The sequence below is a fragment of the Pelobates fuscus genome, chromosome 6, assembly GCF_036172605.1.
Source record: "Pelobates fuscus isolate aPelFus1 chromosome 6, aPelFus1.pri, whole genome shotgun sequence".
In the NCBI taxonomy this organism is placed as follows: Eukaryota; Metazoa; Chordata; class Amphibia; order Anura; family Pelobatidae; genus Pelobates; species Pelobates fuscus.
Window position 1 is genome coordinate 307409801 of NC_086322.1, and position 25087 is coordinate 307434887.

The following is a 25087-nucleotide window of genomic DNA, read 5'->3' on the forward strand; positions in this document are numbered from 1 at the left end:
GTAAACAATGTGTTTTGATGGAACTATTAGGTGTTAGAAAATGTATTTATGGTAATGGTTCTTAAAGGAACATTCTAATAGCAATAAAAACATGTCATGTACTATCAATGTTAGCAAGCTATACTAACCATTTAGATTCAGGGAGAAACTTAATTAAGTAAAATAAAGCAAATTTAATGACTATTACTCCTTTGGCTCCCACACCTAGTGCACATGTGTAGCACACTACATCAATCAGCATCTCCTCGTAGAGGACTCATGCATCTCTATGGGGAGTGAGCAGTATTTTCAGGCTGAGTGTAAAGACGTCAAACGTCAGTCCCGTAAAGATTGTGGGCCCACTCCTGGAAGTCCCTCCAGTGGCCTTCTCTTTCAAAAGGCAGTGTTTACATTCATTGTGTCTTTGCATCAGAACCACTTTAAGCTGCAGTAGTTCTCGTGCGAAGTGGGTGGCTTTGACATTTTGAGATGGAATCAGATAAGTAGTTAACTTTCTGGCTCACTTTTCAGTTTGTAAATTAACTTAATGATTCTTGAGTGAACTCAATAAACTCTTCTTCCATTGCAGTTGAGTAAAACACATTCTCATGTCAAACGGATTTACATGGCATTGGCAAAAGGCCAGTAGACTGTTTATTGTGGGTATTTACCTGGCCACTAATGGATAGGCTGTGTCTTTTGCAATGAATGGGGCCAATGATAAATCATGAGGACTCAATTATGGGTGAAGAACCTCGTATTTGATACATACAGGCAGGTGGGTAAGATATTACTCCTAACAAATGACCTCACTAACCCCCAACTTTTATAAAGCTTAAATCTGCTGTTCCAAACATTTCTAAAAAATTCTGGAAAATCAATCATTAGCCATCCTACAGAACTCTTGGCAGACACTAGAGGAACCGATATCTGCGCCTTAACCTTTTTAACCACAAATAATGATTATGCTAATCTTCCCTGTGAGAGGGAGCTACGTTGGTGTCCTCCATCATAATCAATTGGCGTGAAGATACAGAACCAGGTCGAGAACTGCCTAGGACTAGAAAGGGAATCTAGTCTCTTAAAGGGTTACTCCAAGCACCATGACCACTTCATTGATTTGCGTGTCCACCAGCTGGATGCACATCACAACCAGCAAGAGAGGATCATTGACACCTGTCAAAATGAGGTCAGTGGGCAGACCATTGCCTGTTTGTGCCATTACAGGGAATTGTGGGCAGGGTATTCCTTGCATCATTATCATTGCGCGGACTGTGGTTATGACACATCCAGTAACCCTTTAACACATCAAATCAAATGCTCTGCTCTCCTCTTGTCTAATTTTATAAGCTACGTGCCTCTACAAGTTCTGATATCACACTAGATAGTTTGATCATGTTGTAGAACTGTGCAACCACATTGGACTTTCATTTCAATGTAGCTCGAATATAACAAATGTCTTTCCTTTAAAGGAAAAATAAAAAGATTCCCAGCAAAACGCTTTGAAGTAGAACTTAGACTGGGATATTGCTTCTACCTCCATCCAAATGAATTCTATGTGCTGTGGCTGTTTCTTAGATTACTTTCCCTGTGTCTACCTCTCCATCTCCCTAATCACTTCCTTAACCAGAATCGTTCCCTACTGACATCATCTTTCAGCTTTTGCAGAGTTTTTACTCTGTTGCCAAATATATGTAAGTTTTCTCCAAAGGGATCGTATATTTCGGGTAGGGAAATCCTGGGCAAAGCCTGCGAATAACAATAACCCATTGGAGCTTCTGTAAAAATAAATGGAGAGTCGGCTCCCAAAATACTCATTTGTGTTAAACCCAAGCAAAGAAGCTGAATGATTTAGATCAACAATAAAATTAAAACAATATAAAAGTATATTTAATGAGTTTTGTAATGTATTGAGGAGTCTATATAAAGGAGAACCATCAATTTGATAGATTTTAATATAATGTTTACTTTCCTTACAGTTACCAAATGTGAGTTTGTGAAGTCTGAAAAATAAAAGGAAAATGTGGAAATCCGTGTGGCTGAGTTTATCTAGAACTGATTGCAACCATCTTGTCACGCCTGCTTTTTGTTGTGACTGTTTATTGATGTTTGATATGATAGTGTGTTTTACCTGGTAAACCACAGATTTACTCACTAGGCTGCTGTACCCTTGCCATTAGCCCAGCATGCTCCTTCATTCTACACAGCGCATCATACGTACGGACATAGTCATAAAAAAACATTGACAGTAGGGATGTGCATGGGCAAAAAATTTGGTTCGGGACTTCAATTCGGCACTTCCGAAATTCGGAAATTCTGCACTTCGGTTCGGCAATCCGAAATTTGGAACTTCGTCAATTCAGGCCTTTGGTACTTCGGCACGTTGGGCCTTCAGGACTTTGGCAATTCCCTAAGCCTAACACTACCCCTAACCTTACCCCTAACTCAAACCCTACCCCATAACCCTAACCTCAACCCCAACCCTAACCCATAACCCTACCCCTAACCTAACCCCAACCACAACCCCACCCCTAACCTTAATCCTAACCTAACCCCTTACCTTAACCCTACCCCTAACCCTAACCTAACCCCTAACCTAACCCCAACCCTAACTCCAACCCTAGTAGGGTTAGGGTTAGATTCCGGTCATCATTCCCTTAATTTTCCCTCCCTCTCCTGTTTTGCCACTTTTCTGAAATCCGAAACACTTTGGCACTTCCGAAATTCGGCACTTCTGAAATTCGGTTCGGTTCAGCACTTCGGCAATTCGGACATTCGGAAGCATCCGAATGTCTGAATAGCCGAAATTTGTCAGAATTTAAATTCGGACCGAAACGAATTGCACATGTCTAATTGACAGTTGTATTCCACAAAATCATGAAATCACTGCAGAATAACTTGGTATTTATTGATGTTCATGGTCCCCTCCACAATGAATGGAGATGGCTGGGATTGTTGTAACAAAAGCCCTAATCCCACTGGCATTAGTGATAGATGATGTCTTTCTTATTGGGATTGAGCATTGTTTTATTAATTTGAATATCTGCCGTCCAGTCCTCCATTACATCTAGTAGTCTGTATTTCTATAGCTTGATTTATAAAAACATGACTGGAGGGGGGCGTGGCCTGACCGTTCAAGGGAATGGACGTGTGAGCGATCGGCTCCGTGAAAGAACCCCGAATCACAGCGATTATATTAGCAACAATTGAGAGATACAACCGTACAGTGTACACAGCGTCTAGCCAGGACACAATGGCGCAACGTTTGCAAAAAAAAACCAAAGCTAAAGAGGCAGCTACACTGCAAATCTCGGCCATGTCTTCGCCGCCACGCCGCACGCAAGATGGCGCCGAGAGGCCTACCTCTCCGGCCTCGAGCTCCGGACGGAGCGACATCACTTCCATCTTGCATAGGGACCTACCGGCCACGGAGTCTGCGATACAAAAAATGATGAATGGCCTCCAAACTTCACTGAGAGCAGACTTTGCTCTCCTAGCCAAGGAAATTAGAGATGATGTTGGGGCGCTGGGGGAACGCATTGACTACCTCGAGAACAAAACCGAGGAAGTCATAACTGCGCACAATAATGCGATGACAGCGTATGAAGGCATGGAAACCAGACTATCTGCTATCCTCGTCAAACTGGCAGATCATGAGGATAGAGACAGGTGGAACAATATCCGCATACGCGGTATACCGGACAACATAGGCCCCAATGATTTGGGTGATTATGTCCGCCAACTCTTTCATTTACTGGCTCCGGATTTACCAGCCAATTCACTTCTGCTTGATAGAACACACAGGCTACCTAGGCCTAAGCACCTTCCACAGTCTGCCCCAAGAGACACTATAACAAGAATCCATTATTATACCACTAAAGAAACCATAATGGCGGCTTCCAGGAAACATCCCGCCCTACCCGAAGAATATACCAAGATTCAACTATTTACAGATCTTTCCGCCCATACGTTGACTGCCCGGAGAAATTTTGCACCGATAACTAGTGCCTTGAGAGCAGCGAGCATACCTTATAAATGGGGCTTTCCTGCACGCCTTATCGTCCGGAGAAATGGCGTTGACAGGCATATTGTTGATCTGGATGAGGGGAAACATGCCTTGGCAGAGTGGAATGTACCGTTTGCCGAAGACAAATCGCCATCAGCAACCACCACACAATCAGCACCTCCCGCGGGCAACTCTCCGATGAAAATAACACACGGCTGGGAAAAACGGGCTAAAGTTAAGTGACTTTGTTTGAACTTGCCCTCTGTGACTTGTTTGATAGCCTCACTGGATCGCTTCCACACCATAAGGAAGTCAGGCACCGGTAACAAATATTGGGTGATATATGCAGTTTGCTTTTCTTTTCTTTTTAATTCAGTATTTACCTTTTATCTTAATTTTTTGATGTACATATGAATTCACCTTCAGTTGAAACGGGTATGTTTTTGACTCTGATAGTTTTATAGGTTTGTTACATGGACTTCATTGTTACATGCCCGCTAGAGTTATATACACCGAAAACCTAGATATATAGGGGTAGTTGTTGCTATGGGTAGCCATTAGGGCTCGCAAGGTACAAGCTAAGATGGCGTAGTCCGTTGGCTAAATATTACAAAGCGCATCCTCACTTTAGCAGCAGGCAGGGTCACATATACCGTTTTTTTTTATTTTTTTAGATTTGACACCCCTTTGCGTGTCAGTAATACTCAGTAACCCACTTGCCCCAAGGTACCACCTAGAAGTACACCACTGAAGTTCACCGGTCCTTCGGACTGTCTTATGGACACCTTGGTGTAAATACTGGTGTAAATACTAGAGCCCATGCTGATGAGCTACCCTTCACTTCACAGGGGCGAGAAACAGCCTCCGGCACATATAAAAATGACGTGCAGACCACATTATACCCCCGCTCCTAATGGGTCGCCACCGGACTAGGGCATCTATTTTGTCGGATAAACCGAAATGTTGTTCCCTGCCATCTGTTATCTGTTTTCATTTTTTTTTTTATTGTGCTTTGCTTTATGTATATTTTATAACTCCTTTACAATGAACTACACACCGTAAGGTGCGTTGTGCTGCAGACTGTAGCGCCTAAGGAGATGGTTACTGGGGAATTTCCCGGAAAGGGGCCCGAACGTGCACCTCTCTGGATATAATTGCTCACCACTCACAAAACCACACTACTGTGCTCTTACAGCTGACAAGATTCCCCCTTCCCCATGGCATGCACACTCCACAAGATGAAGGTTGGGCTATGTCTTTTGGATCTGCACAGGTTGTTATCCTTCCTTTTACTAACGGGGTCTTTCAACCCCCCGGTAAGGGCTTCAGTGCCCAAGAACAACATGAAAATAAGGTTCTACACTGAGGACCTTTCTATTGTAAATAGTTGGTTAAATCCCTCCTTGTTACCCCCCCCCCCCCCCCTGTAATTCCCTTTCCTCCTCCAAGGTGACTCCGTACTACAATACTATAATGGTATATACCCCATGTTTCTGTCAGAAATTAATATGTATCTGCCGCGAGCTGGTATATCAGCGTATACTTTGGATGTTTTATACGGTCTCCCAAAGACCTACTAATATAATATTCGCTGACTTCCACTACGTAAATACTTCTGTATTATACCGAGAGTTAGCTACAACAGTCCTCCTTCTGATCTCACATGACCCTTAATTTTTTCTCAATTAATGCCAAAGGGCTCAATTCCCCTCATAAACGCCGTATGGCATTGATGGAAGCTAGAACGCAAAAAGCTCACATAGCGTTTTATCAAGAAACGCACTTCCAGACGTCTGCTTCACCTAAGTTTTTATCCAAACACTTCCCAACAGGCTTTCACTGCACTTACAAAAAAAAAAAAGAGGTGTCTCTATCCTTATCAGTAAGGATATTTCATTTCAACTAATTAAAAGAGTAAGCGATAAGAAAGGCCGCTACCTTTTATTACAGTGTATAATTAACAATGCTCAGTATACGTTGGTCAACATATATGGTCCACATGATAACCAACATACATTTCTAGACCAAATTCTTACCTTAACAACCATTCACAAATTTGGAAACGCTATAATTGGGGGAGACACGAATTTTCTCTTAGACCAAAATTTAGACACGACATCCTCTCTCAAGATCTCACTCAAAACTACAAAACAAAGAACCCGCTCCACCTCCCTTATAGAAAACGTCTTACACACGCATGGATATACCGATATGTGGAGAAACTTACATCCGCTGGTCAGAGATTACACACACCCAGGGCCGGTGCAAGGATTTTTGGGTACATAGGCGAAGATGAATTTTTCCGCCCCCCCCCCCAAAATTAACATCTTCACCTGTGTGCCTCCTAACCAGCCCCTCCCTCTTCCCCGTCCCTTAGTGTTCCTCTCCCCTCCCCCCTATTTTCCCCTGTCCCTTGGTTTTTCTCTCCCCTCCCCTCTCTGTCCCTTGGTGCACCCCCCACTCCCTGGTGTGCCTCCTACCTGTCTTGTAGCGTTGCGGAGCAGACCCTCTACAGGAGCTTCAGTTTTCTGTACCTGGCTGGACTGACAGGAAGTGCTCTCTCAGTGAGCACCTCCTCTCAGTCTGGCCGGATACAGGAAACAGAAACTCCTGTACTGCGCTCCGCTCCGCCACGCTACACTCAGTGGTGTATACACACTAACAGCCACACACACTCAATGACAAACACACAGACGTCACTGACAGACACAGACTCACTGATCTGACACACACTCATTCATTCATTGACAGACACACACTCAATCACAAACATACTCTCACTGATTTGACAGACACTCACAAACACACACACACAGACACACACATTCATACAATCATTCACAGACACACACAGACACATACACACACTCACATACACAGACACACACACTCACAGACAAACACATACACAGACACACACTCACAAACACATACACACACTCACACACACATACACATACACACACTCACACTCACAAACACATACACACACTCACACATACACAGACACACACTCACAGACAAACACATACAGACACACACTCACAGAAAACACATACACACACAAAGACAAAGACATACACACACACTGACAGACACATACATACACACACACACTGACAGACACATACACACACACACACACACACACACACACAGACAGACACATACACACACTCACACATTTAGACAAACTCACACACACACTTTCAGACACAGACACACACAATCACAGACACACACACTTTCAGACACACACTCACAAACACATACACATACACATTTAGACAAACACACACTCACACATACACTTTCAGACACACACACTCACAGACACACACACTCACACATACACTTTCAGACACACACACACACACACACACTCACAGACACACACACACACTCACACATACACTCACAGACACACACACTCACACATACACTTTCAGACACACACAATGAAATATTAATATCCACCCAGCCTCCCTACCTGGAGAGCTGGTGTGGATGTGTCCCTGGGGTCCAGTGGGGCTTCAGTGCGGCGGGCGGCAGCAGTTCTAATGAGAGGCGGCGAGGGAGCTCTAACCTGTCTGCTCTGCTCCCTCGCGAGCTGTCTGCTGATGCCGGGAGCCGGAATATGACGTCATATTCCGGCTCCCGCAGCATCAGCACACGGCGCGCGAGGGAGCAGAGCAGACAGGTTAGAGCTCCCTCGCCGCCTCTCATTAGAACGCTGCCGCCAGCCGGGGGTCCAGAAGGTGACCTGGCAGGAGGGAGCACTTCCCTCCTGCCGGTCACTGAAATCTGGCGCCCCCAGAGCCGGTGCGCCCTAAGGCGGCCGCCTGTGCCGCCTTATGGACGCGCCGGCCCTGCACACACCACTCTCTAGTCCATGACACATACTCCAGAATTGACCGCTTCATCATCCCATTTTCACTTCAATCACAGATAACTAAAGCTGACATAGGCATTATTACTTGGACCGACCATGCCCCTATTATAATGGCATTTACAACACCACATCCCACGAGTGGGAATCGCACTTGGCGTCTGAACGACACTCTCCTAGTCGACCCAAAACTGGTAGCACAAATTACCAAGGAACTAGACGCATACTTCACTTTAACCCCTTAAGGACACATGACATGTCTGACACGTCATGATTCCCTTTTATTCCAGAAGTTTGGTCCTTAAGGGGTTAAACGACACGGGCGAGGTAGAAATAGAAACCCTATGGCAAGCCCACAAAGCGGTCCTTAGAGGACAATTTATTAAACATGCTAGCCACAACAAAAAACTAAGAATAAAAACTTACATCGACACGCACCAGGAACTAGCTATACTTACCCAGACAAACAAACAATCACCCTCATATGCCATTACAAAACATATTCACGATCTACAGTCTAGACTGAAAGATATGGAAATGGCAAAGACAACATATCTATTAACAAAATGAAAACACAAATTCTTTAAAGAAGGCAATAGAGCAGGGAGAACGCTGGCAGCACAACTCAGAGCTAAATCGTTGTCCTCTAAAATTGCATTTCTCACCACAGGACAAGGAAATAAGATTACTGACCCACAGGCAATAGTAGAGGAATTTAGCCGATATTATAGTGGTCTCTATAATTTAGAGAAGATGCCCGACTGCCATACGCCTTCACAATCAGACATAGATACATACTTATGTGATATTCACTTACCTACTCTTACCCGGGAAGAAAGACACGTCTTACTCCAACCCTTTACGGCTCAAGAAATAATACACACCCTCAGGCAATTACCTAAACATAAATCACCTGGCCCTGATGGGTTTACGAACATGTACTACTACACCTTTCAAGACCTCCTAGTGCCCCACATGTTAAAACTGTTCAATCGGTGCTTTCAGTCAGGGTGCATGCCCAACGCCATGTTACAAGCCCATATCTCAACCCTACCGAAACCAGGGAAACCCCCAACCCAATGTTCCAATTTCCGACCGATATCGTTGTTAAATTGCGACACAAAAATTTATGCCAAATTGCTAGCGAACAGGATTAGCCCCATTCTGAACCGTATCATCCATATCGATCAGGCAGGTTTTATTAAGGGCAGACAAGGTACTGACAATACCAGGAAAATTCTTAACATTTTATCTCACATTGCCACAACAAAAGCAGAAAGCCTACTGTTAGCTTTAGATGCCGAAAAGGCATTCGATAGGCTCCATTGGACGTATATGACATCAGTCCTCACTAAATTCGGATTCCCACAAGAAATGGTTCGAGGCATAATGGCGTTATACAATAAGCCGACGGCTCAAGTGTCCAATTCAGGATTTACTTCACTGCCGTTCGAACTCTCTAACGGTACCAGGCAGGGATGCCCGTTGTCCCCTCTCCTCTTCATCCTTGCATTAGAACCTTTAGCAGTCAAAATTAGAAATGACCCACTTATCTCAGGGATACATATAGGGAACACAAATTTCAAACTCTCAATGTTTGCTGATGATATCTTGGTAACCCTCAGCAACCCAGTGGCTTCGATTCCACGCCTTATGCAACTCTTAAGGGAATATGGCGCAATATCATATTATAAATTAAATCAAAACAAAACACAAGCACTGCCAATCCATATGCCCACACCAAAGGTTGACAAGTTACGCCAAGACTACCATTTTGACTGGAGACAGAAATATATCACATATCTTGGAGTAAAACTTGCACTACATTCCCATATTACCGTCTCTCTAAATTACAGACCGCTATCTCAAATATGCACCTCTCTGTTCCAATCTTGGAGACATGTCCATCTTGGATGGGACGTATCAACGTAACCAAAATGATCTTGCTACCCAAAATCTTGTATATATTTCGCATGTTACCACTCCAAGTAAATCCACAAACACTTAAAACCCTTCAATCAGTACTATCTAGATACATTTGGGATAAGGCAAAACCGCGCCTGCCCATGTCCCTACTCCAACAGTCCCAAGCCGAAGGAGGGCTGGGTATGCCTAAGATATCCGCGTACTACGAGGCAGCAATCTTAGAATCAGCTATCCGTCTCCACGCTACTAGACACACATTCCAATGGGCTGACATGGAATCAGAAAAAATTCAGCCACACTCGATGTTACATGTAATGTGGACGCCTAAATGACATCGACCCCCCAAACTTGCACTATACCCGACATCTGCTTTAACTTTGAAATACTGGGACAAATTGTTAGCCACCACATCGGAAAAGGGGAAATATTGCATTGAGGCCCCTATAGAAGCGTTGGTGAGCCTGACTCCATGGTTATCACTTAAAACATGGGCCGCTTATGGAGTTAGGCACATCAAAGACCTATGCACGTTACAGAGCATTAAAGCGTTCCCAGACCTACAGAAACAATTTCCTATACCGAATTCCCATATATTCTAATACCTCCAACTGAAAAGTATCGTGACCACTCAAGTATCACGGCAACAGTCGCCCTTACCCCTACGTGTAAATGGAACATCTGCTATTATCTCCAGATGTCATAATGCACCACTAAGACCTAAATCCCTTTCCCTATGTTATAAAACTATACTGGAATACTGTGCCCCTCGTTCTTTTACTTTCATACAACAATGGGAAAAAGAGGGGGTCTCCATACTTTCGAATGACCAATGGCTCCAAGCTATAAATGCTCTAAAAGGCCTTACATCTTGCTTCTCCCATGTGGAAGCACATAGAAAAGTGCTTTATAGATGGTACCTTACCCCCCATAGGCTACACCAAATATATCCCAACACAAGCCCAATATGTTGGAGATGCTTGAAGGATATAGGCACCATGATGCATGTATGGTGGGAATGTACCGAAATTAGGTCACTGTGGTCACGAGTCCAACAACTGTTGCAACAAACAATAAGATACACTACTCCTGTTACACCTGAACTCGCTCTCTTGCTTCTCTTTCCACCACAGTGGAAACAAACAGATAAAAAGATTGCTTCCCTTATAATCTTAGCGGCACGACATTTACTGGCCCAAAAATGGAAGAGTACTACATGCCCCTCTCGTACGGAACTACTAGAAAGGGTAAACCTATATTACATAGAAACATAGAAACATAGAAACATAGAATGTGACGGCAGATAAGAACCATTCGGCCCATCTAGTCTGCCCAGTTTTCTAAATACTTTCATTAGTCCCTGGCCTTATCTTATAGTTAGGATAGCCTTATGCCTATCCCACGCATGCTTAAACTCCTTTACTGTGTTAACCTCTACCACTTCAGCTGGAAGGCTATTCCATGCATCCACTACCCTCTCAGTAAAGTAATACTTCCTGATATTATTTTTAAACCTTTGTCCCTCTAATTTAAGACTATGTCCTCTTGTTGTGGTAGTTTTTCTTCTTTTAAATATAGTCTCCTCCTTTACTGTGTTGATTCCCTTTATGTATTTAAATGTTTCTATCATGTCCCCCCTGTCTCGTCTTTCCTCCATGCTATACATGTTAAGATCCTTTAACCTTTCCTGGTAAGTTTTATCCTGCAATCCATGAACCAGTTTAGTAGCCCTTCTTTGAAATCTCTCTAATTACAATTATGAGGTACTCTCCGCCGACTCCTACATAAAAAAAAGACAGACAGAACAGACGTGGGGTCCCTGGGTCGATTTATTCGATAGACACAAAACCCGCGATATACCTCTACAATTTTAAATCGCTCCCATTCGATTCCTGTCACGTTCGTTCTGGTTTATTCGTATGGAATACACGATGGTTACACTAGAGTATTCACAGGATTATAGACAACATAAGTGCCTAACTAATAACGAGTTACTGAATCTATGCATGATTGTGATGTATATTAAACTGTTTAGCATACACTGTATAAACGATGTATTACGGTATGTTTTACCACCTTGGATGTATACCTCCTCCCCAGTACCCTTCCCTATTCTTTGTTCTGTACCCTCACCCCTTTTGTTTTTCTGAAAAATAAAAATATTAAATTTGAAAAAAAAACATGACTGGAGCTGGATCAGGCCTCCCAACTGTCCAGATTTCAGTGGGACAGTCCCGATTTTGAGGACCTGTCCTGCCATATTGATTTTGTGTCCTGGTGTCCTCCATCCAGGTACATCAGGTACGTCCTGAAGCAGCACAATGCCAGTGCATCATTAGGAGCAAATGTGCTGTGAATGGGATCTAGGACCACGCAGAAAGCACTTCAGCACACTCTCTGCATGGTCCTTTAGGTTGTCTGTCAGTCTGGCATGCTTGACGTCCCTCTACATCACAAACCTATAACTGTGATAGCATACAGGTTGTTATGAATGGGTTTCTTCAGATTAGGACAAGACTGTCCATAGGTTGATCCCCAACCTAAAACCACTAAGGACATGTGCATGATGGGAAAGTTTGGTTCAGTTAACCCCTTAACGCCGTTACGACGTTCCATGCCATCCCGCATTAAATGGGCTTTAAAGCCGTTGCGACGGCATGGTACGTCGTAACGGCTTAAGCCCCCAGGAGGAGAGGTGTACTCACCTCCGCCGCGATCCTCTTCTGGGGGTCTGCCTGAGAGCCCAGGCAGCCCCCCTCCGGAAAATGAGGCCCCCGGGGGCCATGTGATCACTCTCAAAGAGCGATCACATGGCCCTCCATAGCTGGCTATGGATCTGCCAGCAGGGGGACTGTCTAAAATATCAGACAGTCCCCCTGCTGGTAGGAAAGTAAAAATAAATAAATAAAACATGTGTAAAAATAAATTAAATATATGTATATATATATATATAATATGTATATATATTATATATATAATATATATACATATTATATATATGTAACGTCATACAAAGTGTATTTTAATATTAATATAAGTATATATATTAATATTAAAATACACTTAGAATGACGTTACATCATATTATATATAATATATTATATATAAATACGTATAATTAAAATAATAAATAAATAAAATAATAAAATAAATAAATAAAATATTGAAACAAAATTTAATATAAATTATATATGCATATGTAATTTCATTCTAACTGTATTTTGTTATTAATATATATATATATCGGTAACAAAATACACTTAGAATGACATTCTATATATATCTATCTATATATAAAATACAAATAACCGCAAATATATATATATAGATAAATACATATAATTACATAAAAGATTACATTAGTATACACGTAGAATTTAAATACCTAAAAAATGCATATATATTAAAATTCTACATGTATATTTAAATAATCTTTTAACGTAATTATGTGATTTGATTCATTAAAATTTGATTGACATGCCTGACAACACAGGGAGAAAGTGCAGAGAATTTAATTCGCAAGCACTATATTTGACCCTGTAACTCTCCAAGACACCATAAAACCTGTACATAGGGGGTACTGTTTTACTCGGGAGACTTCACTGAACTCAAATATTAGTGTTTCAAACTGGTAAATTGTATTACAACGATGATATTTTAAGTAAAAGTGACGTTTTTCGCATTTTTTACAAGTGAACGGCACTTTTATGGTCTATATTATTGTTGTAATATGTTTTACTGTTTTAAAACACTAATATTTGTGTTTAGTGAATTCTCCCGAGAATAACAGTACCCCCCATGTACAGGTTTTATGGTGTTTTGGAAAGTTACATATAAGGCTTGCATTTAATTTTTTTCACATTGAAATTTGCCAGATTAGTTATGTTGCCTTTGAGAGCGTATGGTAGCCCAGGAATGAGAATTACACCCATGATGGCATACCATTTGCAAAAGTAGACAACCCGAGGTATTGCAAGTGGGGTATGTCCAGTCTTTCTTAGTAGCCACTTAGTCACAAACACTGGCCAAATATTGTTTTTTTGCTTTTTTCACACAAAATCAAATATGAACGCTAACTTTGGCCAGTGTTTGTGACTAAGTAGCTACTAAAAAAGACTAAACATACCCCACTTTCAATACCTTGGCTTGTCTACTTTTTCAAATGCTATGCCATTATGGGGGTAATTCGCATTCCTGGCTACCACACCGTCAAAGGTAACATTACTAATCTGGAAAATTTCAATTTTAAAATGGAATGTTCTTTATTTGACCCTGTAACTTTTCAAAACAACATAAAACCTGTTAATGGGGGGTACTGTTGTACTCGTGAGACATCGCTGATTACAAATATGTGCATTTTTTGTAGTAACACCTAACAGTATTATGACATTCACAGTTAAAATCTCAGACGGAAATGCAAATTTAAAAAAAAATCTTATTTTCTCACTTTTTTTAAATTTTATTCATAATAAAATTATGTTCCATATATGAATAGTTAATGATAAATTAAAGCCCTGTTTCTCCTGAACAAAATGATATATAATAAGTGTGGGTGCACTTAATGTGACAGCGGTGAATTTACGGGTGAACAGACATTTAGCGCAAATTCCAGGTTTTGTTTACGTTTTGTTTTGATCAGAACGTGCACTATTGACTCCGTCCTGAAGGGGTTAAATAATATTTACCAAAACTGAATTTTGGATACAAATGCAGAAAGAAAAGTCCTGCGCTCAACTCCCATCACTACTGGGCGGCTGCAATGACTACAGTACACATCAGCCCCAATACATAGTAAAAACCAAAGAAAAACATGTTACTTGCGCTCTATCCTTTATCCCTATGTATTTTTAAAACAAATGGAGGTCTTTTAGTTACCTCCAATGGCCATGAGAGGATTGAGCCCACCTGCCACATCAAGGCAGACCCCCCCTAGGTGGGTCCTAACTCTAACCATTCACCTTGCTTCCTTGAGCCTCTGGCAAAAATCTCTAATGAGACAGAAAGGGGTATTTTTTATATACACCCCTACACATTATTAACCCTTAATAGTTTTAACTGAACTGGGGTTTGAAAAATCCAATGCTCATTAACGGCTCAGTTCGGCTAAATATAGTCCGTAGAAAAATATTCAGAAAAACATTTGGACAAATTAAAAAGGGTGTGAACATGAGCTGGTGCTGCAAACTATAGACCTAGTATAATGTTATGTATACTTTGCAGTACACTGCACATTATCCCACTTTTTGGTTCATAGATTAAGTTAGAAAAAGTAACCAACAAAGAAAAGAAGAGGAGTAGCAGCGACAGTAAATAAATAAGCTCGGAATACTAATTCAAATGAATATATTCAGCCACAGTGCTTGGCTTGCTTGGCTACATAGTTCCATATGGAGATTCAGAGATACAGAAATTGTCCGAAACGCCGATGGCCCAAATTTGGCCAAATCTTAATGCACAAGTCTATCACTGCTTCCATTGTAATACTGCTTAATCTACAAAGAATAGAATTCAGAAATCAAGTCACACCGATCAGAAATATACTTATTTTATTGTGATATTATTAATATTGCAAATGTTTTTCTACATTTCTTTCTTTCCAGTAAATGCTGGCAGCTTGCCTACACTGTTACCATAATCATGAGTCAGTCTGTATCTCTAAGGTCCAGGGTCCATGTTCTTTATTTCTGGGTAAAGCATTCAGTTCATTTATTATATTGTATTCTAGAAATGATTCCGTACAGGAGGAGTAAGAGTGAGGTTTCATATTAAATAGCACAGGATTGCAAAATGCCAGAGAAACACTATGAGAGGCCAGCAAAAGTTCAGCAATTAGATGTTAGTTCCTCTTATAAGAACATTTGGCTTTTAATAAGATGTCGTATGTCTTTGGGGATTAGGAGAATAATCGTCCCGTTTTGTTATATATGAGTGCTTTGCTGCCAAAGTTACACTGTGATGGGGAAAAAAAGTGTAAAAATAAATTAGATCAATTATTTTTTCTTTACAATAAGGTCACTGGTTATGACTTTTGCCCTTAGCTTCCATAATCCTCCACTTTTAAACAGACAATTCTTAAAAGCCCGTTTTGAATTCTATATTCAGAGAAGTGTCCAATCTTTATCCATAAAGTTCAATTACGTCGCAGGGAGCCATAAAGAAAAAAAGAAAAATGTAGTTGAATTACTTTTTGGCACCACTAGAAAGTAATAGCAACAATTCTTTGTCACCAAAAGGAGATTTAGTAGATGGCATAACTAGGTAGGACAATCAGAAAAATCTACAGGGTTATGGACTAAATTGTAAGTTTTACAATAGTTCCATGGGTCAAAAGAATAGGCAGAGTTACCAGCTTTAAAAAGGTGCAGGGAAGCATTAGACGTAGCCTGAGGAAGTCCAGAAGAAAAGAGGTGGGTGAAACGCGTCACGAGATACGTCATCGGGAGGCGGAGCCGGGATCTGATGTCTGATGAAACCCGGACGTATCACACGCAAGTCAGTGTTTTATGCCGCAAATGAACTTGTGTGGGGGATTACTATATGGTATATCCCACCATTGCTTTAAGTAAGCAGTTTTAATTGTTTTCTATGTAATAAAATTCATGTTATACTTGTGACCAAGCTTACCTTGGTTGGGAGTCTGTAGCGCAGATATATGCTCACCCTTGCAATTAAACACAGGCCAAGGTGGTCACGTAACAAATCACCTGGCCTGTAAGTCTGTGCACGAGGGCTGAGCAGGTAATGCTCCAAGTCGCAGTACAGATAGGACAGAAACAGGAGAATAGTCGTGGGTAAGCCAGAGGTCAGAGGATGCCAGAAATCAGGATACACGAAATAACAAGCCAAGGTCAGGAATCAACAGGAGAACACTGGAACACAAAACAGCAATACGAGAACCAGAGTCAATGAACTGACACTGCCCTCAGGGAGAGACAGTGTCTTATACCTGGCCAATCAGTGATAAGCCACAGGTGAACCACGAGTGACAGGAGCAGTCTCAGGTAAATTCTAACCCCCGGTGCTGGAAACAAGGCAAGATCAGACTTCAGGCTATTACTTGAGCTGTATGGTGCCTCAGAGGGGAAACAGCAGGCCCAGGACTGCAAAGTACCAAGGTTCAAATCCCTTATTGGGCACTTCTGGGGCGACCTCGTCTGGCAGTCTGGATGTCACAGTGAGAAACATTGGGGTTTCTTGGTTCTGTCATCCTACAGTCACTGCATATAAAGAGTGAAATCTTTGGAAATAAAAGTCTTTAGGTCTGAGTGTTGTGGGAGTTATTCCCTCTCAAATGGAGCCTATCTCACCCAGAGCCAGGGTTGATAGAGCTCTGGTAAATGTGAGTGCAACCCTCATATATTATTATATTTATAATAAGGATAATCTGCACTAGATTGTGTTTTTAATTCTTTCAGATTTATTTTGATCAATGGATGTTAAGTATAATTTTGTATTTGGTTTTTGGATAATTTAGTCACTATAGGTGTTTGTAGCTTGTTTGTTTTGCAGACACAGTTGATTTGATTTGGCTTAATTTTTTTTTTCAAAAAGCGCTATCTACTTTTGGGTTATTGTAAACCCACTATAAAGCATACTCAGAGGAGTCTGATTGAAACCACCAGACAAAACTCCACTGTAAGGGTAAAGGGGCTATATCAAGGAATACTAAGGGCAAGGTGCCACTCAGACACCTCAAGACTCCGGCGCTCACGGCTACGCTGCCGGTGCCTGATATCTCAGAAGGTGAGGAACATAATCTGCCGCATTGCCTCTAGATACTTGATGAGTGATGCCTCTGACTCTGATGGGGGAGCTTGGGGTTCAACCTCCAAGTTGGATTCCGCCTTTCATCCGAAGGACCTTTCTGTGTGAGCGCAAGATGAACGAAGATGGGGATTATGCGGAGGCACCTTCCCAAGAGAACGTGGGAGTTTTTCTGGACACTAAGGGTCAGCACGTTTTCCACCTAACTCCGGGGACTGGACATCACTGGATTAAGTTTATGCACTTCTGGATTTGGAAGTCTGCAAAAGCTCAAGTATTTAGTACACACGCCTTTCACTGCAAGACAAGATGGTGTTTACGCCTGGATTTGACCAGTTAATGGTGGCCTTTATGACACCTGGCAGCAGGGACCCATGTAAAGGGCTCAAAAGAGGGATTAAGAGTGTGTAGGATAAACTACTACTGGATGCTATTGGGCCAGTGACCTGTGTCATGTATTTGGCAGATGACGCCTACTCCGGACCCACAGCTTTTGATGTTGATAGGGTGCGTGAATAGGTGTACAACATTAGGGAATGGGCACAGAAATGCTTTTGCTTCCTGGAAAATACTAATGTGGTGCTTTCTTCAGAGAGGCAATGAGCAGCACTGTTCCGCCTAGACGGCAAAATCTAGGGGCCAAAGAACTTGGCCCACAGGCCAAAATGAAAATTGTTTGTAAAGGCCTTCATGAAGGAGTTGAATAAAAACTAAAATGTCACGTCCCTGGACAAGGCTCAGTCCTCCATGATGAAGGTGTTCAGAGGCAAAACCTCCAGGGGTGTTTTGGCAGGGCTTGTTGACAACAGGGCCATGTCACCAGCTGTTTATGATCATCATCAGGCTCCAATATAGCGCACACACTCCTTCTACCTGGCAGTGGGAACCAGACAGAAGTGGAAAACATTATCCACAGACACTTGGGTACTGCAGATCTTATGAGGCATTGCTCATATCATCTTCTGCCACTTCAAAATGGAGGGTATCCACCTCTTGGGGTACCTCCTCCAGATTGATGACTGGTTTACCTGTATAGACCTACCTACACCACCTGCAGGTCTTTCCTTTATCTGAGAAAGGCTCACTGATTCAACTCTGCACCCATCTCCAGCACATCTTTAACATTCTGCTGCCGAGACTCCCAGAGCCCAATTGTGTTTGTGAGGACACATCTTTAGATAGTCCCTCCAGGGAATGTTTTTGTTGCCCAGCATCAAGAAAGACATCTTCCACAAGACCAGTGAAATATCATCCATCCATTTTGTTGACTCTGCCATTCACCTATTTGTAGACTCATCTCCTGCAACTTTGGGATACCGAAGGGCTATGAAACACCTCAGGCAAATGCTGCTCAGCCAAAAATAAGGTACAGGTGGCAAATGCCAGCATACCTCTTGGTTTTTATCCTGTCAGGCCCACAGCTGATTCGCTTACATGTGGACTTTGTGGCTTAGAGCCACAATCTGCAACCTCCTTCTAACATGCACTTTAGACGCAGAGTCGATCGAGACCACTAAGGACTACATGTCACTTACGAAAGTGGTGAACTTCTCTTCTCTACTCTACAGGATCAGAGAGGGGAGTGCCAAGATTTTGTGTCTATCTGTAGGGAAAATAGTCTCTATCATCATTTGATTGCCAGTTGGCCTCCCCCATTTCATTCGGCCCCCTTCCTCCTCCACCACATGACAACTCAGTCATCCATGTACAAATTATCCATGATAATCTGCATTCTAAACACAGCAAAACAAATAATTCCATACTGTTAGGTGTCAGAAGACAAAGCCTGCCCTATCATTGTGGTATTCAAAAATAAAGGAGCTGAGGTCGCTGGAGGAACTGTGTGATTTGTCTCTCAAGGCAGAACCCAAACATATGCTGACATCTGTAAATAATGGATTGTAGCATCCAATACCATTAATTCCCAGCAACAATACCTACACTGAAAACACTTGCGCTAACTCCAAATGCCGGGTTGCCAGGTACCACATACCTGGGAAATGCCCTAGACCATTTCACACAAACCCATACCCAGGACAGTAACCCAAGAAAGAAAGGGTTTATCCATCCCACCCCCATACCCTACCTCCACCCACCCTGTTTTTTTTCTCTCTTTTGATCTTACCCAGCATCCCTATCTCTCCCTCATGGCAATGTATACCTAGATCTACTTGCAGTAGCACTCTATGCAAACTGAAAATCTTCTCTATTTTATCACTTTGATACAATATAAAGTTACAATATATATATACCTGAGTTATGTACATTGTTACTGATTATTTTCACTTTTCTGCACAACCTCATACAAGACATGAAAGGTAAGTGACAGTAATTTGCTCCATCTGTGAGATCTGCGAGTCTTGACCACATGGTGTCCTGTGCGTCCCTTTGGTTATATCTCTATTGAACACCGTCGACAAATAACAGATAAACAGATATTCACACAAAAAAAAGTAGGCTTTTTAGCTATTTTTCCAGCTAAGGCCTCAATTTAATATATTTGGATTTTCAAATGATCACATTCTGTTAGGTAATCTTTAAATTATTTATATAGAGAAGTCACCATTAAAGTCTTTGGGATTTTTAAGAGATATGACTTATGACCTATATAAAGAGGCACATCAATACTAGACGCCTGGAATTATTTATATAAAACCTATAGCTAGAATATTATTTGTAACAAGTTAAATCAGTTTAGCTCCCCATTTGCTGGAAAAAGAAATGAAACCACTTCAATGCCGATGTTTATGTATAATGTTGAAGGCTTAACGTCTTTGTCTTGTCTGAAAGCATTTTCTAATGGTTAGGGCTGTTTACTAAGGTACAAAGTGAATTTCAGATATTTCAAGATATTCAAGTTGAAAATGTGTCCGTTTAGTTTAACATTTGGAATTAAATTTCAATTCACTTTACATTCCTAACAAGTCACCCTTTAACGAATAGCCCGGATAGTTAATCAGTTTTTGAAAATGGCTATTCATAGCCCGTGCTATATGGCCACTCGGAGTGTATTTTCTCTTTTTATGTCATTGAATTAGCCTAGTAAGCGTGCTCATTTATATTTTTTATAGTGTTAGCCATTTATGAGATGTCACCACAGTAACCTTGGATAATTGGTTTTGTATTTTTTTTACATTAGCCGTGCATGTTTTTCTATGTTTTATAAAAGTTTTAATAAATAATATTAGTTATATATGTATTTTATATCTGAACTTATATTTATAGTTTGCCCTATCAGACTATTTATATATATCTAACTTTGTATTTAATGTTATATATTTTATTACTCATCTTCGTATCGGCTACTTATTATCATTATTGATCGAGCTCCAATATATGCCACATTTCTTGGCAATGGGCGACATAAAAATGACAAACAGTTTAAGGTGAACTGAGATATAAGAAGACACAGTTTGGATGAGTTTACAATCTATTCTAGAGAAAGACTAAACTTGGAGGACTTGGTTTACAAGAACATAAAAACACATTTTAGAATTTTTGCAAAAAATAAAGCCTAGTTCTAAAGTCATAATGCACCTGCCTTAAAGGGCTTTCATGCATGGATTGTATAGATAGATAACGCATTAAAATAAATAAAAAAATAAAAAAAAATGCATCTAAATCTGTTTAGTTGTCCCAGCCAATCCCTAACTTCCCATTTTAGCGATGACGCGATGAGGTGCCGTTATTAACATAAATAAACTGAGAAACTTTAATGTAAAAATGAACAACTGCCAGTAATGGATTCTATTCTTTTGTATAAGCAGTTTTATTTTTTTCAATGAATTAAATGTCAGCTGGAGGGACATCATAGTAACACATGTCAATCATTGACATCTGTTGGAAATCAGCCGTGAAGGATAATGGCAAGTGTACCGTAATCTGTATTTTGCATAAACCTTAATGCAGAGAAACGATAACCAGTGGAGATAAGGAGACCAGCTTTTTGTATTTTATTTTTTGTACAAAAAAAAACATGCACCTGCTATCAGACTGGCACAATGGGACAGGTTTTGGTTGATCAACATAACGGGGTGCTGGGTTCAAGTTAGGACATTAAAATTACATTTTAAAAGTGCTATAATCTGAGTGGGGAATTCTAGAATAAAGCGGTACCATCCCAAAGGTGGACTAGCGGATACCTTCCACCAAGCCACTCTTTATGAATGGGGAATGTTGAGGCCTACAGCGTGGCTCAATTGTTTTTAAAAAATATTTTAAAACACTGAGTAAAATGTTCCTACATTATCTGCTTTTACTTGGCCAAGTAGGGAACATGGAACTATTAGAAAGTTCAGAGAACCTTTTCCTCTACACTGCACTGGAAAACAACGATCGCATGATCTTCACAGCCTCTTTTTGTCCATCACTGAAGATATGAAAGTTTTGAAGCATTTTTATGATGGCTGCCGCTTCCATGTGACTGCAACTGGGCTGAATTTTTTATTTAATTTAAGAAAAACTGGACAACTTTAATCAAAATTGTCCAGGTGCCCATAGTGTCCCTTTAAGGATTAGTGAACTTGATAAGAATTTTACATTGCACTCCCCGACTCTGTGATAGTTTAACCTCTTGGCTGACTGATTTTAAGAATTAGTCTGTTGGCATAAATGCAGATTTTTTAAAAGGTTTTTAGTTAATGAATTGTAGCACAGACTGTATTTTTTTTTATATAAAAAAAAACAGGTCAAAAACAAAAGGAAAATAAAGTGAAATGTATGGAAATGAAATGTAAAACTAGAGTGCAGGAGGCTTCCTTGGGGAGATACCGCGTGTGCTCTCTCCAATCCTTCCAATCGTTGAAATGACTGCCAGTCATTAAGAGAAGCCGCGTTGAGCACACTGCGCGATAATTGAATGCCTATGGACCCCCTGATTTGCATATTCCCAGGTTTGAGTGGCAGCTGTAAATTAAATGCCAGATCAGTTGAAAGTATGTTGTGAGCTGGCAATAATGATTCGTTGGCTTGGGGGAGACCTGCCATATTGTAATTTGGCTATCAGGCGTGAAGCAAATAATTCCAAGTGCCAGGAATGTAAAGCTGGATAACTGTTTCCGAGCTGCCGGTTGCCAAGGGTGACACTTTTGATTTACTATAAACGGATACCCTGTTGCCTTTGGGGGATGGTTGGGGGGGCTTGTATTGTATCTGAGCTGTGTGTATAAAACATTATTTTGAGAAAATAGCTACGGTGCAGGATGTGAAATACAGCCATTCCCACGAGGACCACAAAATGTTTACAACTAATGACTGCCTGAAAGGATTTTTTTTACCTTCTGTAATGACAGTCAAAATAAGATTTGCTCTCCGTGAGCTGGTGAATAAGGGAAATATTAACACTCTGTTTCCCTGTTTTGTTTCTATTTTTGTCCATAATCGTGCCGCGGTTGTTAAATCGTTTTTTCGTTTTGAGGTATTCCTTTGTACAGACTGGCACAGAACCCATGTCTTCATTGTGGTTGGAGGCTTTACTGTACTGCTGAAGCATAACGTTCTCTTGTAGGTTCCACTAAAAATAATAGGAGATAACGCTCTAATAGATTGCTATTAGTCTCTTTCACATTGTTTTTATATAGGCAGTCTTATTGTAACTCTGTAACTCTGGTGACTGCCAGCAGTGACAACAATGTATGTATTTCAGTAACACTGTGTTATCTCACCCTCTGGTCACTTGTAAACATCTCCAGAGACTTCATACATGCTCATCATAGTCTGGCAGCTTTGTCAGCCCCACATACTGCAGACCATCTGAAACTATTCCAGATGGCCAGTATGAGTTTGGCCACTAGCCCAAGCTTAATCATGGGTCACAACAACAGAAAGAGGTCCTGCAAGGTGAAGTAAGTTGTATATTGCACAATAAGGTTAAGTGTATGCACTCACATGTAAGTGAGCCCAGATTGACTCTATTGTGATTATGTGGTACAATCTCCAGTCTAGAAACAAAAACTCTGAGATCCTTGTCACTGTGGATATACTCATCAGGGATATGTGAAGAAAGAACACAGCAAGATTTATATTAAAAACAACAACAAGATACAAACAGTAGCACATTTTCATTACATTCACCAAATGGTTACAAATTTGCATTTCTTAGGATGGTATGGGCATCCCTTTCAGTTTTCTGATTTCACCCTATGGAAATGCCTCCTTACCTCCCTCAAGAAGAAGCATACAGCTCCAGTGAAGAATGTATATTCCAGTCCGCAAACAGTTGTGGGCTCCTGCAAAGTTGGCTTTTCAATTCCACCCATAAAAAACACAAATTAGTTCAAAGTGAAGCTGGACCACCATCTCTAATCCCCCCACATACAGTAACCTGTTTAGAGTGGGAGAACAACTGTTACACTGAGAATGTCAAAGAGTTTGCAAGTTAGGTAATGCCATGGTTGGAGGAGACATGAAGTAAAGTGGTCCAAACCCAGGGTGGCATGAGCGGAATGCTCTGTACTTTCAGGGAAAGGTCTTAACAGTGAGTTTGAATTGCTGTAAGAGGAAGGCACGGGTATCATAAATTGACTTAAAATTCCTGTTGTGATAATAAGAAATTGGTCACCCCTCAATAATCAAAAAATATATTCAATACACATAAACATAATATGAAAAACGTTTTCCATTTTATCCACTACAATACTAATTGTAAAGACAAACGACTCCAAGCAGCCCTTACGTGATTATTTTTTTAAAGGGGTGGGGGAGGCACTCGTGATGATGATACAACGCTTGGTTCATCACCTAACCCTCCCCGGCTTGCTGTACCACACATCTTGCTAAGCAAAATATTAAACCCTTTACAATTCCTGAGATACATAACGTTCTAATAAAATAAATATTGCAGTCAATTATCATAGCTCAGACAACATTGCACGGCTTTGTTCTAAGTATAGGGGCTGCTAAAAAAAAAAAAGGATTCTTGGCACCGTCTTGTTACAGTACATAACTTCTTTGTTCTGTTGGCAAAGTGAACCTATTTAAAGACATCTGGTGGATCAAATTAAAAGTGTCATGTTTATAAAATAATTATATTTAAAAAATGCAATATTGCTTAGTTCCTTCAATATTGGCATACCCCTTAAGCATGCCAGTGAAATTAAATCCTTTGAGATGTAAGAAATCTCTTTAACAATTTTAGGTAAAAGGGAACACTGTTTCTCCCCCACCCCCCTGCACCTCCACCAAAAGTTAAGGAGATAAAAATCACTATGTAGTAGATTTACCCTATGAAAACAGGCATACATTTAATTGTGTGTTTGATCATTGGGGAATATCTAAAAACAGACCCTCTGCAATCACAAACTTCCCAGTGCAGTTCAATGAGAAGTCTTTACAAGCCCTCCCCTTCTAACCCCGCCCAGACTTTCTGTGGCTGTCCAATCACAAGCTTCCCAACGCAGCTCTTTGCAAGGCAGGTGCTCTGGGCAATTGCTGCCTGGAGTTTATCTCCAATGAGCTAACCAAACCAGGAAGTAACAGGACTGGTTGTGTGATTGACAGCCTTATAGAAGTGCCAATATTTTATTGAA